The sequence below is a fragment of the Agelaius phoeniceus genome, chromosome Z (assembly GCF_051311805.1).
Source record: "Agelaius phoeniceus isolate bAgePho1 chromosome Z, bAgePho1.hap1, whole genome shotgun sequence".
NCBI classification, from domain to species: domain Eukaryota; kingdom Metazoa; phylum Chordata; class Aves; order Passeriformes; family Icteridae; genus Agelaius; species Agelaius phoeniceus.
In genome coordinates, this window is record NC_135303.1 from 65,339,122 (window position 1) to 65,357,655 (window position 18,534).

Consider the following 18,534-nt stretch of genomic DNA (forward strand, 5'->3'; position numbering starts at 1 on the left):
CTGTGTATATTATGGAAGCTCTCAACACCATGGAATTTGAAATTAATGATGATAAGGTCAAGTGCCTATGGGTGGGAATCAGTAGGAAGGCCAACAAGACCAACATCCTGGTGGGAGTCTGTTATAGATCACCCAACCAGGATGAAGAAGTGGATGAATTATTGTATGAACAGCTGGAGGATGTTTCAAGATCACCAGCCCTTGTTGTTGTGGGATACTTTAACCAGTTATCAGCTGGGAACTCAACACAGCAGAGAAGAGGCAATCTAGGAGATTCTTAGACTGTATGGAGGACAACATCTTGACACAGCTGGTGAGAAAGCCTACCTGGGCTAGGCTTCTGCTAGACTGGCAGTTTACAAACAGAGAAGGTCTGGTGGACATGTGGTGGTCAGAGGCTGCCTGGGATACAGTGACCATGAAATAATAGTGTTCCCAATATTCGGTGAAACAAGGAGGGATATCAACAAAACTTCCACTCTGGACTTCCAGAGGGTGGACTTCAGCCTATTTAAGAGACTGATTTGGAGAGTATCTTGGGAAATAGCTCTTAAAAACAAAGGGATTAAAGAAGGCTGGACATACGTCAAGAAAAAAATCTTGAAGGTGCAGGAACAGAGAGTCTCTATGTGCCAAAAGATGAGCCAATAGGAAGGATGACAAGCCTGGATGGGCAAGGAGGTTTTGAAGGAACTGAAGGAAACAAAGAGACCTTATAACCTTTGGAAAGAGGGGCAGGTAAGTCAGGAAACGTTTAAGAATGTTACTAGGTCATGTAGGAAAAAAAGTTAGAGAGGCAAAAGTCCAATTAGACCTTAATCTGACCACTTCTCTGAAGGATAATAAAAAATGTTTTTATTAATACATTAATGGCAAAAGGAGGGCAAGGACAACCTCTACTCTTTGTTGGATGCGGGAGGGAATTTAGTGACTAAAGATGAGGAAAAGGCAGAGGTTCTTGACATCTTTGCCTCAGTTTTCAACAGTAAGACGGGTTTTCCTTAGGACAATGGGCCTCCTGACCTTGTTTATGGAGTCAGGGAGAAGAATAAACCCCCAGAATCCAGGCGGGAGTAGATTAGAGATCTGTTGAGTCATTTAGATCTCATAAGTCTATGGGATCCATCCTAGGGTGATGAGGAAGCTGGCCAAAGAGCTCACCAAGCCACTTTCCATCATCTGTCATCAGTCCTGGCTCACTGGGGATGTCCCAGATGACTGAAAGGTGGCCAGTGTGACACCCATCCACAAAAAAGGCCAGAAGAAGGATCTGGGAAACAAAAAGGGCCAAAAGATGGATCTGGGAAACTACAGGGCAGTCAGCCTCAGCTCAGTGCTGGGCAAGGTTATGGAACAGATCATCTTGAGTGCCATCACACGGCACCTACAGGATGGCCAAGGGCTCAGACCCAGCCAGGATTTAGGAGGGGCAGGTCCTGCCTGGCCAACTTGATCTCCTTTTATGACCAGGTAACCTGCCTGGTGGATGCAGAAAAGGCTGTGGATGTTGGGATGTTGTCTACCTGTATTTCAGCAAGGCCTTTGACACCATCTCCCACAGCACACTGCTGGAAAAGCTGGCAGCCCATGGCTTGGACAGGAGCACTCTGTGCTGGGTTCAGAACTGGCTGGATGGCTGGGCCCAGAGGGTGGAGGTGAATGGTTCTGCATCCAGGTATCACATCCAGTAGGGTCACCAGTGGTGTCCCCCAGGGATTTGTGTTGGGTCCAGTCCTGTTTAACAACTACATTGATGACCTGGGTGAGGGGATTGAGTTCACCAGCAGCAAATTTGCAAATGACACCAAGCAGGGATCTGGCACTGATCTGTTGTAAGGTGGGAAGGCTCTGCAGAAGGACACAGACAAGCTGGATTGATGGGCCGAGTCCAACAATACAAAGTTTAATAAGCGCAAGTGCCAGGTCTTGAACTTGGCCCACCACAACCCCAGGAAGTGCTCCAAGCTGGGGACGGGTTGGCTGCACAGCAACCAGGATGAAAAGGACCTGGGGGTGCTGGTGACAGCAACTGAACATGAGCCAGCAGTGCCCAGGTGTCCAAGAAGGCCAATGGCATCCTGGCCTGTGCCAGCAATAGTGTGGCCAGCAGGACAAGGATAGTGACTGTCTGACTGTCCCCCTGTATTCGGCACTGGTGGGGCCACACCTGGAGTGCTGTGTCCAGTTCTGGGTCCCTCAGTTTAGAAAGGATGCTGACATGCTCAAACATGTCCAGAGGAGGGCAACAAGCCTGATGAGGGGTCTAGAACCCAAGCCCTAATAAGAGTGGCTGAGGGAGCTGGGATTGTTTAGCCTGGAAGTGATGGTTAGGGAAGACTTCATCACTCTCTCCCTGAAAGGAGGCTGTAGTCAAGTGGGGGTCGGTCCCTTCTCCCAAGCAACCAACAACAGGACTAGAGTACATGGCCTTAAGCTGTGCCAGGACAAGCTTAGACTAAACATTATAAAAATATTCTTTATAGAAAGAGTAGTTGGGCACTAGAATGAGCTGCACAGGGAGGTGGTGGAGTCACCATCCCTGGAGATATTAAAAAACAGACTGGATGTGGCACTTAGTGCCATGGTATAGTTGATAAGGTGGTGTTTAGTCATAGGTTGGACTTGATGATCTCCATGGCCTTTTCCAACCTTGATAATTCTGTGATTCTGTGAAGAAGCATGCCAACATGAGCAAAAAGCTCCTAACTGAACTCATAACATAAAAAGGAACTTCACAAGGTATGAAATCAAAGATACATGACCCAAGAAGAGTTTCTATCTGATATTGCAGCAATAGAGTTAGAAAGGCTGCCTTGACCTTTGTAGCCAGCTAGCATTGAATCTGGCAAGGGATGTGAAGGACAACAAGAAAGGCTTCTTCCACATGTCCATGAACAGCAAAAGGAAGACTCAGAAAAAAGTCGGACTGCTGCTGAAGGCAGCAGGAGAATTTATGAGAAATAAAGAGGTCAAGTTATTTGATGCCTTAGGATATTATGTTTTATATTTTTCATATATTTGTAATTTTTTAGTGTATAACTCTAAACTCCATATACAGTGCCAGCTACTGGCTTCCCATTTTGGTCAGAGAAAACAGTTACTCTGTAGGCCTGGGAATCAAGGACACCTTACTGTCTCAGAAGTGTAAATGAAGTGAGTTGGTGGGGGGGGGGGGGGATAAACTTGGAGTAAAATGACTTAATTACCTGAAGCTGTAATTGGAAGATTAATCCCCAATATCCAAATGGACCAAACTTAGAAAAGTGTTAAAAGTCATGACCCATTGTCCATTTTGGGTATAGCCCCTGGGAGGCTCTGTCTGCCCAAGGTGTACCTGAAGACCTTTCAATAAATATAACCATTTTTTACTCCCTTAATTTTGTCTGACCTCTGTTTTTAGGTAGGCCCAAAACAGGCATCAGTTTCTGGTGACCCAGATGGGAAAAGGAGACTTCTAGAATATCCTCTGGACTGAGGAAGACCCAGTTGCTCTTTCCCCCCACTGTCAGCACTTCAGGGGGGGGCAGTGGCCACAGTCCAGGGGGTGTCAGAGCCCAAGAATCCTCCACATCTAACACAAAGGCACCTGAGTAAGCAAGTTAAAAGCAGTGTTTTGTTGTTAGCACCTAGGTTTAGCGTTAAGAGATCATTCATTTTGTTTGGTGTGTGGAAGGATCTGAAGGATCCAAGGGGGAGGTTTCTTGTTTGTTTGTCATTACCCCCATTTGCTCATAAAGTAGGGGGTGAATGCCCCCTGAAAGAGTGGAGTTTTATTACTGCAGTGGCAAATTTTGGTCTGGAGCCAGTGGTGGCAAAGTGACTTAGGCCCCACCCTGCTGGTCCAGAGGTTTGTGAGTTGGAATCCTGTGTGGTCCTTTGCTGCAATGCATGAAATTGAAGCCTCCCTGAGTCCCTCAGAGAGAGAAAGGGATGCAGGGATTAATTAGAACCTTTAGAGAAACTGAAATATATGCCACACAAACATGAAGTAGGAGTGTAAGTTTAGTTTTAAGTAAGTAGAAATGTATCTTGAGTGCCTTAAGAGACTGTGTGAACTAGTAAAAAGCCCTAAAGCCTAATTTAAAGTTCAGTAGTGTTACCTTTCACAAAATTAACTTAGCTCCAGATATAATGAAAACAGAACATTGCTTGCATTTCTAGGTAGACCAGATAGAACTATTTGCATGAACAGATTGAACTGTACACATAGATTTTGTGTAAGAACCAACATTACTTTCTCACATTAGAATTAATCTCGGATAGGTGTAGGAAGAATGCTTTAGAATACTGTTTTTAGCTGATGGGATGATTTATGAGTAAAATCCCCTGTATTGGAGTGCAAAGTGGTGGTAGTAGCTTCTGCCAGCAGCTACTGCTTCTGCTGGTTCTGCTTGGAACATCGAGACTCTATGCCAGAAAGCTTTTAGCACAGATTTTAATACTTTCAACTCTTTGCCTTCAAGGCTGATGTATTCATTCAATAAACAACTTTACAACAACCAACAACTGCTCCTGTCTCTTTGAAGATGCAAGACCCACTCATAACTCGACAGTCCTTGTTCTCTCTCTCTCCCTGATTATTACTGTTAGCCTTTAGGTCACTTCATTTAAATTTTGTGGGTTTTTTCCCTGTTTCGTGGACAATGGGGTGAGACTTCTCATGTGAAGATACAACACAAATACCTAGAGATTCCCCTTTAAGCTTAATATTGAAAAATTGGGAAAGATTAACAGGCAAAAATTCATTGCTTTCAAAACCCAAATTGATCAGACACTCAGAACTAATGTGGCCAACTTATAAATTAGACAACAATGGGACATGCCTGAATTTGGCAGTTTAGATGAGGTATTAATATCAAATTTAATGTCTCACATATGCCAAAACTGGTTTTTTGAAGAACTTGAGTACACTAGGCTTTTTTATATTTTTATCACTTAAGGAAAGGATACTAGGACCTAAGAAAGATCATAATATGAAGCTTTTAAGAAACAGTGGAAAAAACTATGAAAAGAAGAAGCCTGCTCTCAGCCTACCATGTGTGAGGAGTGGGGAGGAGGTGGAAATGGGTTTAGTGCCTTTTTGCCTGAGCCTTTACCAGTAAAACTAGCCATAAGGAAATGCATGGCTCAGACAGCAGAAGGAAAGTGTGGAAGACTGGCTCTCAGTGCAGTAGCACCAGGCTAGAGAGCACTTAAATGACATAGAGAAGTCCCTGGCTGTCACGTCAGCATCACAACATCATGAGTGGCTCAGCCAGGGTTTGTGGAGAAAGAAATAAACAGGGACAGGTATGACAGAGTAGCCCAGAAAAGTAAAAAGCTTTAATAACAAGGAAAACAACAAAGGAAAGAAGCTGTGCACAGTACAGGGTGTCCTCCAAAGACCACAAAATGTGGGAAACACAACAATACATAACAGTTGATCCGAGGGCAGGGAAGCAATCATCAACGAGAACTAAGAGCATTGCCTTATATGTAAAACACTGTTAACCAATCATAAACAAGAACTCAGAACATAACCTTATATGGCACAACAGCATTAACATAACTATACCCACAACCTTGTTCTCCTCGCCATAACCCAACTAGATGTTTCCTTTCTTGATATCCTGCTTCCCAAGACCTTAAGTAGATGCCTTTGTTCTTAACAAAGGTTAGCTCACCATCCATCCCAGCCAATTGAACTCCCACACATGGCCCCTGACACTTGGCATCACAAGTGCTGAGGAAGCTGGCTGACATCGTTGTGATGCCACTGTTGATTATCTTTGAGCAGTCATAGCAACTGGGAGAGGTTGCAGAAGACTGGAAGAGAGGAAAGAACATTCCTATATTCAAGAAGGCCAAGGGAGTATCTAGAAAATACAGATCAATGTGTTTTATTTCAATTGCATCTGGAAGACATTTCCATGAAAGAAGGGCAGGAGATTTGAATAAGCCGGCATGGATTTACAAAGTGAAATAATGCTTATAGAACCTAATAGCTTACTATGATGAGGTGAAATTGCTTCAGCAGCTCCAGCTTCTCCAGGAGTGCTGTGGGAGAGAGCACCAAAGGCTTTATTGAAGTCCAGGTAGAAACATTCCTCTCAGCTTTTCCTGCATCTGGTAAGAGGGTCACCTTGTTGTAAAAAGAGATCATGTTAGTCAAGCAGCACTTTTCATTATTGTTTAACATCTTCATTTGTAATTGGTATAAGAAAGAGAGTGTACCCTTCAGGGAGTTTTAAAATGGTGTAGAACTGGGAAAAGCTGCTCATAAGTGATGTGATTGTGCTGCCATTCAAAGCATTCATCGCAGGTTGGACACTTTGGCATAGAAGGATGTCGTGTTTAACAAATGGAAGGGCAAAATCCTGCCTTGCAAATAAATAAACAGGGTATTTAGTCCCTCATTCAGCTGAGAGATCACCTGGCTGAAAAGGAGTTTTGCAGGGAAAGACCCTGGGTCTTGCAAGACACCTCATTAACCATGAACCAGTGGTGCACCCTTACAGCAAAATAGGAGAATAGTATCCTATAAGGTATGTTAAAAAGGGCATTGCCAGCCCTTTCAGCAGAGATGATCCCTCCCTTCTGATCAGTACTGATGAGAAAATGTCTGGAATGCTGTGTCTAGTGTGGGCTCTGAACTTCAAGCAGGACACAGACTTCACAGAGCATATCCACCTCAGGGTAACAAAGATGATGAAATGACTGGAGCATTTGTCATATGTGAAGACTGCTACAAGTGTTTAGCCTGTGGAAAAGTCTCAAGGAGCATCTTATTATTACTATCTGGCAGGAGAGAATGAGGAAAACAGAACTAAACATTTTCAATGGTGTGCAAAGAACAAACAGCAATGAGCACAAATTAAAAAATAGTAAATTCAGTGTAAACACAAGGAAACCCTTTTTCTGAGAGGTCATCTCCATCTTTGGTGACACAGAAAATCTGACTGGACACAGTGCTGGATAAAATGTGGTAGGTGACCTTGCTATAGCAGGTAGATAGAATAGATGATCTTAAGATCCCTTCCAACCTAAATGATTCTGTGATTTGGCTTTTCCATGAACCCAAAATGTTAGCGGTAATTTTGGAGGAAATTATCACCTCATCATGATGTTCTAAATCAGATAACTGTCCAAATTAACAATTCCTGCTGGTTGAACAATCCCAATCACTGCTACCTGACTGGTACAAATTGCAGCATAAATTTAGAGAAAGGGAATGTAATGGAAGCATCCATCAATATTTATTTACTTTTATGGATATATTGTTCCTTCCACATTTATAACAAAGTGCACACATAAAGCTTTGTTGCAATTCTGACCCTGCCCTAATGTGTCAGATTAACTTTTAGTTTTTCAATTATCTTTCTCCGCCCCAGCCCCTCAAGAAAGATAGTAGCTGCAGAAATTTATCTTCTCCATAGCTGTAACCATAGCAACCCAAACAGTTCATTTGCTGTCTCAAATAATGTGCACAACAGTCTGACTAACAATTCAGTGAGGACATTGACAAATGATCTCGGTATTCAGGCAGACATTTAAAATATGCAGATATTTGTCTGAATTTTAATATGACCGACGGATACTCAAATGATAAAATGTGCGATTCTTAAATGAAATGAAAGAAAACTTTTCCCTTAGGGTACTTTTCATTAAAGGTTTCAAAACAGAGATGAATTTTTTTGGTGGGATAGATTCTCTTCTAGAGATAAGAGATATTTTGTTCATATGTGAGAACTTTATTTTCCTAGACATTGGTTTTTTTTATTAGGCAATCAGCAAGGGAAGAAAAGCAAAAAATGTCTTCTCCCTCTCTGTTCTCATTCCCCCTTGCCCCATCCCTCCCCCAAGATAACTGAATATTCAAGGAAAGAAGAGCAGCTTTTGAAAAACTCAACAGAACTTAATTACATGGGAAAAGCCAGAGTGTGGTCCACTGGCATTATCATTAATCTGATAAGAAAGCAAGAGAAGTCAGCCTCTTTGCATGTTAAATATTGACCTTCCTGATGAGAATTAGCATGTGACTCTCCCAGAGGAACTGCATGTCAGGTAGAAGCTAAGCACATTTTTACAATGAGGTTTGTTACACACAAAAATAGATATACCAAAGAAACTCTGGAATGCCCATTGCTAGAGATACCAGACAAGGTTATGATCATTCTAATGGAACTTTGAAGTTGTTTCTGTCTTGACTGAGATTTGTACCAGATGACCTCAAGAGATCCCTTTCAATCCAGATTCTGGGTCCATTGCTTGTCCTCACGTAAGTCTTACGAAATAGTTCAGAAATTAATAAGCTTTCAGTCTCTGTTCATAAATACTGGATTCTTACTAGACAGACAAAGGTAAAAGACTCTTTTTTTCATAACTAATCCATCTCCAGCATTTCCAAGACTATGAGGTCAGTATTTCTTTTAAAATAGCATTGTACTTCAAAAACACATTACCTCATTTGTAATGCTTCCTATTCTGACCATTCATTTTGTGCAGGGAATGCAGAACACTGTCAACATTTCACATGTGCAGCTACCCTTCAACATTGGTCTTTACTGCAGATGCAACGTTGAAACTATCATTATCTGTGTACTGAACTTCCCCACCAATGGAATCTAGATGTCAGCTCCTCTTTCCTGGCTTCTCACCTGGCTTTCTGTCAAAAATAACAAAGACAGTAATGTGAGGTGAACTTTTTGTGCTTAATTTCTTTCATCTTCTAGCACTTGCATAACAGCATATTCCATTCAAGTGGAATTTAAACAGTGACTTCCCAAGTTGACAAACAAGATGTTCATGAGGAAAAGAACTAGTTTAACACAGACTGTCAAAGAAATGTATAGTATGTCCCCAACAACTTTACTGATGCTAAACAAATAATGAAACAGCCCTCCCAAGGGGGAAAAACACTGAAACCCATGCAAAAATTATGTATTTGTCCTCAGGCCCCAAGAAACAAGAGCCCTTAGTTAGTTATTGTAAAAGTCTGTAGTGACCTACACGTTTGCAAAGTTAATACTCACCAATAAAATCCCAAAAAAAACAATAAAAGAAAAGAAAAAATCCACAAAAGGAACCTAAACCAGCTATTTTCATACTATTTACTGGAAGATCAGTAGTGAATGAGGTTCACAAATGCAAAGTATGTTCTTTGTTAAGCAAAAGAGCATCATAAAAGAACTGGTCCTAATTGTTGAAACAAATCAACTGCTGGCTCCAGAAGGTGTTCCTCAGATGGTAATCCCAGCACGATCATGATTAGAAAAAAATGAACCTCTCACAATCATGACTTTACACTTTTGACAATAATTCTTCAGCAATGGTTTCCATTTCAATTTACCTTAGTTTTTGGAGAAAGTCAAAGTTTCCTGTTTCAATTTTTTCCTTGCCATAACTGAAAGCTCAGAGAAGCATCTGAAAAGGGAACCATACCCTAGTTAGTAAGTAGAAAAAAAAAAATTCTAAAAATAAAACAGAATTGGCAATTTCAATGGGACTAAATGTTGCCAAGAAGAAAGAAGACACATTGACTCTGCTTCAAGAATTATTAACAATAAGACTTTTTTTGAGATCTATGCAGACAAACAGCGCAAATTTCTTGAGCACCAGGAGATGGAATATATGTCCCTCATCTCCTGGACAACACCTCACTTGCTGAGTTAGAAGTGTGGTCCTGATATATTTGGGCCCTTGCCCTTCTCTTTGCCCTTGTCCTTGTTTCAGTGGTTTCTATATTTTTGAATATATGTATTTCCTAAATGTACCTGCATTTTTTTCTGTTCAAGAATGTAACTAAGGCTTAAAGAGTCCTGTTGAACACTCTCTAGCCCTGCTACTTTTGTCCCAATCCTTTTAGAAAGCAAAGGAAATAAACATGCAGATCTAAAAAATGCCAAGTGTAGGTACATCAAGCAGTGGCAACTGAAAACATTTTTAGGATGATTGTGTAAAACAGGAACTGAGTAAAAATGAAGTCAGATTATAGAAAAGGGTACTTCTTCCATCACCTAACACTACCAGTGAAGATAATTTCATACTGAAGAGATACTGTAAGATCCCATTTCCCTTTCTAACAGCTTTTTAGTTACCATCCCTTACTTTTTTTTTTTTTTCCTGTTACTATGGAGGGGAGGAATGTCACCACTAACCAGAGGTCAGAAAGCCAAGAGGACATCCTTTTAATCTTGGAGTTCTCTGTGCCTCAGAGAAATACTTAAATTGATGGGAAAAACTGGAATAGGTTATCAGTACAGGAGACCTGCTGTAGGAAAGACCCAAGTAAGTTGTTTGTAGGGAACATATTCTCCTTACTTTTACAGGCAGAAATACAGGTTTGGCTTGGAGGTCACAGATGGTTTTATAGAACGAGAAGAGAAAGTCTGCTTTTATAGAACACGAAGAGAAAGTCTGCACACTGAAGGGGAAGAAAAAAAGCTAACTTTTTATTGTTATATTTTTAGGTAAAAGTAAAGAAATAAAGTTCTTGAAAATGGATTGGCAGAGTGCAAAATGGATTGAGGACACAATCTACTTGCCTTTCTGACAGGCCGGTAAAAACTGTTTAGCAAAACTAAGTTGACCTCTGTCAGGAGGAATGGTGACAGGGTATCTGAGAAGATAAAGGGGATACATAGGCTTCAGAACTAACTCTTAGAGAAAGAAATGTGTCTAAAGCCCTCTGAGCACCAAATACCTCAGTAGGAGAAAGTGATACTTACACAAACAGCACCTGGTCTGCCAGCAGATATGCTGAGATATAATAGGCAGATATGCTGCTGCATACTCCCCTCTCCTTTCACTGCCACCTTACTTTCTGCATGGCAGATGACAACCTTCTGTACAAATGCGTGCTTAAGCCTTTCTGTGGCCTGTGGCCTGTGTCCTGAGGAGATGGCTCCTGTTCTCTGAATATACCAAGCAGGACCTGAGCTCCCATTGCACAGATACTGAGACTTAGTAGTGATAAAGCAAGAATCCAAGGGGTCTTAAGAGTGGAATGTAAAGATATTTAAAGGGCAAAAATGCACCTTGGAATGAAGAGGAGACTTGGGAGTATGTAGCTGTATGTAGGTAGGTGAGATGGGGATGAGAATGCAGGAAGCTGAATTTCCCCCTTTTTCCTATCATTATATTCTAAATAGATGATAAACAAAAATGTTAGGCAAATGAAAAAGGATGTTAAAAGGGAGAGTAAATGCACCATAAATTAAGAATTTTCTCCCTCTTCATCTCGATTTTTATACTTTGTGCACTGTGTAGTAGCAGTGATGACATAGTGGAAAATGAGGGATTTTTTTTTCTGTATTTGCATGACCCTGCTGTTACATGTTGTCTTTTCATAATTTGTGGAAGTTATGAGAGAATATGTACAACTGCAATGAAGCAGAAGAGGGTTAAAGGCTTGTAAAGTATGTGTAAGGTTGTATTCAAAGCCAGATGTCTAAGTAAGGGAAAAGAGGACAGTATACTTCTTTAAAAGTGAAAAGAAGCCTTCATTCCCACACCTTTTCCTTCGGAGAAGCAGAAGTTCAGGGGATCAGAAGTTCCTTCTCTACTGCTGTGTTTTAGGAACAGCAAAAGTCTCTGGTGGTGATGGTGGCAGGGAGGTGATTGCGCTGTTAAGTGAGAATAATTTGGTTTAAGGGCTATTATGCAAAAATCTTATGTTTTAGAGAGTGAGTCTAGGGAGACTGAATCGAGACTAATGGTTGGGAATGCCCATTAAATGTAGTGAATCAAATACTTCAGTCTCAGAAATGTCTAAGTGGTGCCTGGCCAGAATTGGTGGTTTTAAATTGCTTTTCTACTCATAAAACCTACAGCAATTGTTAAATTCTGTGAATTTTCACAGTTATTGACAATTTTGGGTGTAGAGAATACTTCTCCAGACTACTGCATGAGAAAGAAAGCATAAAAATTAAAATTATGTAAAAATTATTTTTTAACATTGTTGATATAGAGACAGTTCCAACTCAATGGTGTTTCCTTCCAAGGTAATTCCCCCAACAAGCTTCTGGATTGCAATGAAATCTCAGTTGAATTCAGGGAAGTGAAATACTTTAATAAGCTGTTAATGCTATTTTGAAGTACTGTTTTATGCCTAGTTTTCCAAGCTCTCATAAATTAGGTCATGTCAACAGTTAATTTCCACCTGGTCTGGTTAGAGGTTGTGCCAAGCCAGATATCTGCTGCTTGATCAGGAAAATGGACAATTAAGGATACCAGTATCTGTTAAGGACTTAATTGCAAATTCAGCTGACCCCCTGTAGCCAAGTGGCTTCTTCTTTTACTGTACAACAAGAAGATTTCAGTCTGTTATAAATAGGTTTTGGTTTCTCAGAGAAAGAAACTTAAACACATATATTTCTACTACAGTTCATCTCTCATGCTGGTTTTGTGCTTAAAACTAAGTGAATCATAGAGATCTAAAATATGATCAGGAAAATAAGAGATATGTTCTATATCCTTAGTTCAAAGGACAAAGCCATGTACTTAGGGAGGAAAACCCCAGACTACTGGGATATGGGCTGGGAGCTCGTAGGCTGGAAAAGAGTTTTGCTGGGAAGGCCTAGGGGTTCCTGGTGGATAGCAGCTTAAACGGGAGCCAGAAATGGGTCCTTATCACAAGAAATGCTAATAGTATCCTGAGAAGCATTACGCAAAGGCTTGCCATCAAGTCAAGGGAGAGGATCCTTACCCTCTGGAGTACTCTGTCCCCTTCTGGGCTCCCTTGTGCAGATGACACATGGACACACTGAGAGCCCAGCAAGGGACCACACAGATGATGCATAGGAGCACAGGAGCACCTCTCCTATGAGGAAAAGTTGAGAGAGCTGGGAATGTTCAAGGGGAACAAACTACTGTAAATACATACCTGATGGGAGGGAGGCAAAGGTGATTGAATCAGGCTCTTCTCAGTGGCAAAATCCACTGACTTTTTCATGGTGAGATTGACTGAGTGCTGGCACAAATTGCCCAGAGAAGTGGTGGGATTGTCATCTCTGGAGATATTCAAAAGTCTGTGGATATAGTCTTGGGCAATGTCTCTAGGTGAATCTGCATGACCAGTTGCACTGGACCAACCATGGGGTTGAACCAGAGGACCTCCATGGGTCCTTTTCAACATTAGCCACTCTGATTCTGTGATACTTAAAGTAATGGAATATGTACAGAATTAGCCAGTACAGCAGTTACAGCAATACAAGTTTTGTCCAGAACATCTTGAGGACATGACCTTGTCCCCAAGTATAAAAACATCTTGTGAGTGTGTTGTTCTCTCACTGTTGCTGTTTCAAGGACTTGCTTAAGATTTATCATTTATGTTGTACCTTACAGCTTTACCTTTCCTCTAGGTATTAGAACTATGTGTAATTTTATGTAGCCTTGTCCCGCAGCCACAGGAGCTGACGTGTGCCGGCCAGCCGCTCCCAGAGTGGCCCGAGAAGACCACGAATTCCGCCACTCCCAGGTTCTTCGCAAGAACCCCGGGTAGCGGTGCCGTCTGCGGCGTGGATGGTGCAGGTGAGAGCGGGACTACAAAGTTCTGAGGCGAAGGAAGGAGAGAGCGGACACTCGTACGGGTGCCACGGCGCTTCATCACCCCAGGCGGCACCAGTGACGGTGCCAGGGAAGGACCGTTCGGGGAGGCACTGATAAAGGGGATGGGCGTGACAGGAGGAGACACGAGGGAACCAATGAACGAAGCCCGGGGAGGAGCGAGGGACACAACTGAGCCAATAAGGATTGCAGAGGGGAGAGAAAAGGCACAGGAGGCAAATCATATCTTAAGTAAGGGATAACTGACATAGAAGGTTCTCGAAACAAAGGGGGGGTGGTTTACAATGATGGACAGGGAACCTGGGCAGCACCAGGAGGGAGAAGATAAACTTATAAGGACATAAAGGGAAGGACTAGGGGATCGGTTACCTTGACAGACGGGTCACTGGCGGGAATACAAGGGACAAACAACTCAGGGACAAACCATTGTGAAGGAGGAACATGGGGGGAACCATGGATCAAACCATAATCTCAATTTATAAAAAATAACCAACTTTACAACACATTTGTTTGTATAAAACACACAATGCTACAATTTTATACATCTCAAAATTTCAACTAAATATACAATAAAGTAACTCATATGACTACCTACTATATGTTGGTAAATTCATACTCTCATCAGTGGAGAGGCATAGGATTTGGAGAAAGGAAGTTCTTTGGTTTTCTGGTTATTCCGAACTTTTTTAGCAGAAACAAATTTTCAATTAATTTGTTTAAATACCAGCTCACAAGAGAAATTTATGAGGTTCATGTAACTGTCAGCTCCAAGATATCATCCTTTACTTGAAGAGTAAAAGTTGCTTTATCACCTTCTGCTGGTTTTGCATTAATTGATGTTTGGTGAGGAGGGAAGAAGCTGCATTTCTGAAAATTCTCTGGAACTGCTTTAAGAGTGACAACTAAATATATTGCTATTCCATTAGAGGTAGAATATATGTGGTTCTATTCAGACAGATCTATAATCTCTAAAAGAGAATACAGAAATATTTTTAGTGAAATCACTGAATAATTTGTACACAATGCTGCAGAAAAAACCCTGCATGTACAGAGACACAGCTGAAGACTATCAATTTCCATGCTTAAACTGAGGTTTGTAATGGCTCTATTGGATGTAGCAGGAGAAGTAAAAACTAAGCAAGATATTAAAAGAAGATGACACTGATGTGTCCTTTCCTAGCTCTAATTATTGAATTTTTTTATTGTATAAAATACACTTTGCACTTATGCAATAAATTAATTCATGTGCCTTTGCTTAAAGGTGTAGTATTTTACAATGGTACAAAAGCATCTGATGATCTGAAGGGAAGGCTGTTAGAGTCCATGTCGAGTAAATTTATGCATGCAAAGCTGGGTAGATATATGAGGCAAAGAAGGATAATAGCCATGATGGTCTGAGACTTTTTTTTCTATCTCACTTGTAACAGTGTTATGCTAATGACCTGCTCTGCACTGTCCTTTCTTACTCAGCTGGGAACTCTTCAGGACCTCAGTGAGAGTCTGCCTTCATGACATCCATTTTTACCTGCTGCATCTGATAGACTAACTAATTAAATTGAATTGTTTTGTTTTGAGACACCTTCTCATCCTGTCTGCAGTAATTACTTTATCCCTGAGGTTGGAAGCTGTAGGCACTACATTGCAGAGCTCAGGTGTATTTAATGAGTTGAGAGTAGGCAAAATATTGAGGACGTTATTCTGCAGCTGATGTCTCTGGAAAGCTCTTGCAGATACTAAGTACCATTTAGTGTACTTAGAAGGGTAGAGTAGGCTGCAATTCCTGATGTCAGAAACAGAACTATATTTGTTTTTAAAGATGTACTTTGAGATAATAGTAATTATGTGCTATAATTTTGATTAAGAGATTATTGAAAACTTGAAAAGTTGTAGCTAATGAGGAAGGGAGGGAAGGAAGGAAGGAAGGAAGGAAGGAAGGAAGGAAGGAAGGAAGGAAGGAAGGAAGGAAGGAAGGAAGGAAGGAAGGAAACACTATCTGTGGATAAGCTTCAGATAATCTGTTTTCACAATTCATCTGGTCAGTCAGCTTTTTTGGTGCACTAGTTTGCCATTTAGAAAAACTGTATTAGCTTCTGCCTAACACCTAAGGCCCTTGTAGGATGCACAGTATTATATTATTACTAACTTCACAGTTAGGATCTGTTTAGACATTTTCTTGAGCTTGGTCCTGGTTCCCCTCATCTGTACTCCTCTTTCTAACTACCTATCAGATTTTTCCTAAGAAAGCAACTAGCATCTTGGCAAAAGGATAGTGGAGAAGTCGTGGTAGGCAGAAAATTTTGCTGTTGAGATGTCCTGTTAGATGGTAAGTAGTATGACTTTGCTTCTGTGCAAAATAATATTAGCTGTTGGATACCACTGACAAATAGATCTAATGCTGTTGGCTGACAGTGGTGCACTGTCGCAGACATCTTTTCACTAAAAATCCTTTCTTTATGATTTTTCCTTCTGAGAAGCTAAGAGGCCTCAGAGACAGAATGTAAACAATGGTTATCTGCTGCTGTAGAATGCAACAGGTCCACCTGTGATTGGCCCATCTTAGATGTTTATAATTAGTAGCCAATCAAAGACTGAGCTATCTCAGACAGAGTCTGAGAGAGCTGCCTTTGTTATCATTCTCTTATTTTCTATTCTTAGCTTAGCTACCTTCTGGTGAAACCTTTCCTTTCCATTTCTTTTTAGTATAATCATAATGTAATATATATATATCATAAAATAATAAATCAAGCCTTCTGAACATTCTCGTCTTTTACTTCACCTGAAAACCCCTGTGACCACGGTCACAGTGCACTGTCTCCTTTTCTTCATTCTTCAATAATGTGAATGATTGATTGATTAATTTCTTGATTGATTGATTGATTGATTGATTTTTTTAGTGGTGGATCACTAGGATGTATTCCTCTTTTAGATGGTTCTGACACATGAGGTCATGTTTAAGAATATCAATATAATTCTACAGTGTTATCCAGACAGGAGGACTGTGGAAATTCAATGCAATTTGCTTTTTCTTTTACACCATGGCCAGAGCTAACTTTTGCTGTTATGAAGTAGTAACATTTACAACATAGTAACTTAATCTACATCAAGCTTCATGTATGAAATCAAATATTACACATCTTTCTCTGTAATATTCTTTACAGTTGAGCTTTTCACACCATCTAAGTTTTAGATTGAATGGCTTAACAAACTAAAACATAACTAAAATCTATTTTTTTATTCAAACTGGTTCATTATTAATATATTGGCTAAAAATATTGTAGAAACAAGCGAACGGAAAAGAAGTATTTTCAAGGTGGTGCATTTCCTTTGCCAAATAAATTCTGTGTTATTAGAGTCTTAGAAACATAAATTCACAAAATGTAAGTAGACTGACAGAGATAGTGAGTTTTCCAATACTCATATTTTCCCAAAGTTATAATTCTTAGCTGGTAGTGGTAAAAGCCCATATGAAAAACTGGCTTGTGTATAATAATATTCAACACTTATGAAGAAGGCAGTAGCTATAACACTACTATTATAAATACTCTGCTGCTAATAAAAAACAGAAAGACAGTTGAAATTGTTTTCTATAATGACCATTATTAATGCAAATCAATTCAGAATAGTGTGGTGAATATAATAAATATGCAGAAAGGCAAAAAAGTGTATCTGTTCACTCATGATAATATCCAGTTTACTGAGGTATATCAGCAGTCTTTAGTGATAACATGAAATAGATATTGACAACTAAGCAATTCACCTACACATACTGAATTTATATACCTAAAATAAATCAAGATCTGTAGCAGATCGCAGTCCACAGTAGTGATCTTTCTGAATCATATACTTTGACATTCTTACTAATCATACCTGAATTGAAGTACAAGCCAAATAAAAAACAAATATTTATTTATGGCTCTGGAAAAGATTATCATTAACTAGCTTAGATTTTCATGGTCATAAGTAAAGTTTTTCATTCAAAAGTAAAAAGAAATTAAATCTAAGGTTACATATTTCTAACATCCTTCATATTCCTGTGAGAATCTTCTTTGATTATACACATTTATTTTTAAAGAAGCTCTTTTAAGGCATTTGAAGCTCATGTGTTGAAGGAAAGAATTACTAAAATATGATGGGAAACAGATATCTGACTAACGTGCAATTCAATTTTATTAAGAAAAATAAAGAATCCTAAAGGTCTCTGTTTAGATCCCAGATTAAAGAATAAATAGACACTGGAAATTTACTATTGATATGACAAATTTTTGTTCGATAAATCATGTGCTGCATTACCACTTAAAATAATGAGTGGATTAATAACTTGATATTACTAGATATTTATGTGTTATGTTCTTAGAAGAAATATCAGCTGTATAGAAGTTTACCAGAGAAATTCTTCAGTGATGGATAGACTAAATTTAGTCAACATTTTAATGTATTTCAAAAGAAAAAAAAAAACAATAAGCAAATGTTTGTGAAAGTTTCTGATGGCAAAAAGCTTTAGGCCTTAAAACTCCAAAGTCTAATTAGATATCATGTATAAAGAACAGATGACTTCAAGCATAAAAGGGGAAAAAAAAAGGGAGAGAAATCTCAGTGCCATAAAAGCAAGCTCACAAATTTAGGGGTCAGTGATATTCCTTTAAGTTCAGAATCACTGGCAAACAGTTGCAGAAGAAGAGAAAAAACCCTTGTACTTAATAAAAATAGAGTAAATATGTCATGTTATAGAGTAATAACATGATGATACCAGCATAAAGAAGAAATACTGGGTGCATATTTACATCAGAGACTTCCAGAGCAAAAGAGCTTGCACCAGGCTAAAGATATATATAAAATTTTTCATAAATTCAAACTGTAACAGGTTCAGAAAAGGACCGGCTGAGGATTGGAAAACAAACCTTTTATATCTATGATACTAATGGATTCCTCTGGGTTAGGTTAAAAAAAAAAACTTTAGAGAGAATATAATTATTGGTGTCAATAAAAGTA

The 18,534-nt window shown here is 39.8% G+C and overlaps 1 long non-coding RNA gene across 1 annotated transcript in view; it reads right to left on the minus strand.

Moving 5' to 3' along the window:
- Positions 1-8,468: 8,468 nt before the first annotated feature.
- The window catches only part of LOC143691960 (uncharacterized), a 116,913-nt gene continuing 106,847 nt past the window's right edge, over positions 8,469-18,534 (minus strand). Inside the window, exons 3-4 of the long non-coding RNA XR_013179775.1 lie at positions 9,329-9,402; positions 8,469-8,644 (exon numbers count right to left, since the gene is read on the minus strand). This is a non-coding gene — a long non-coding RNA (uncharacterized LOC143691960). The remainder of the gene's footprint in view (positions 8,645-9,328; positions 9,403-18,534) is intronic.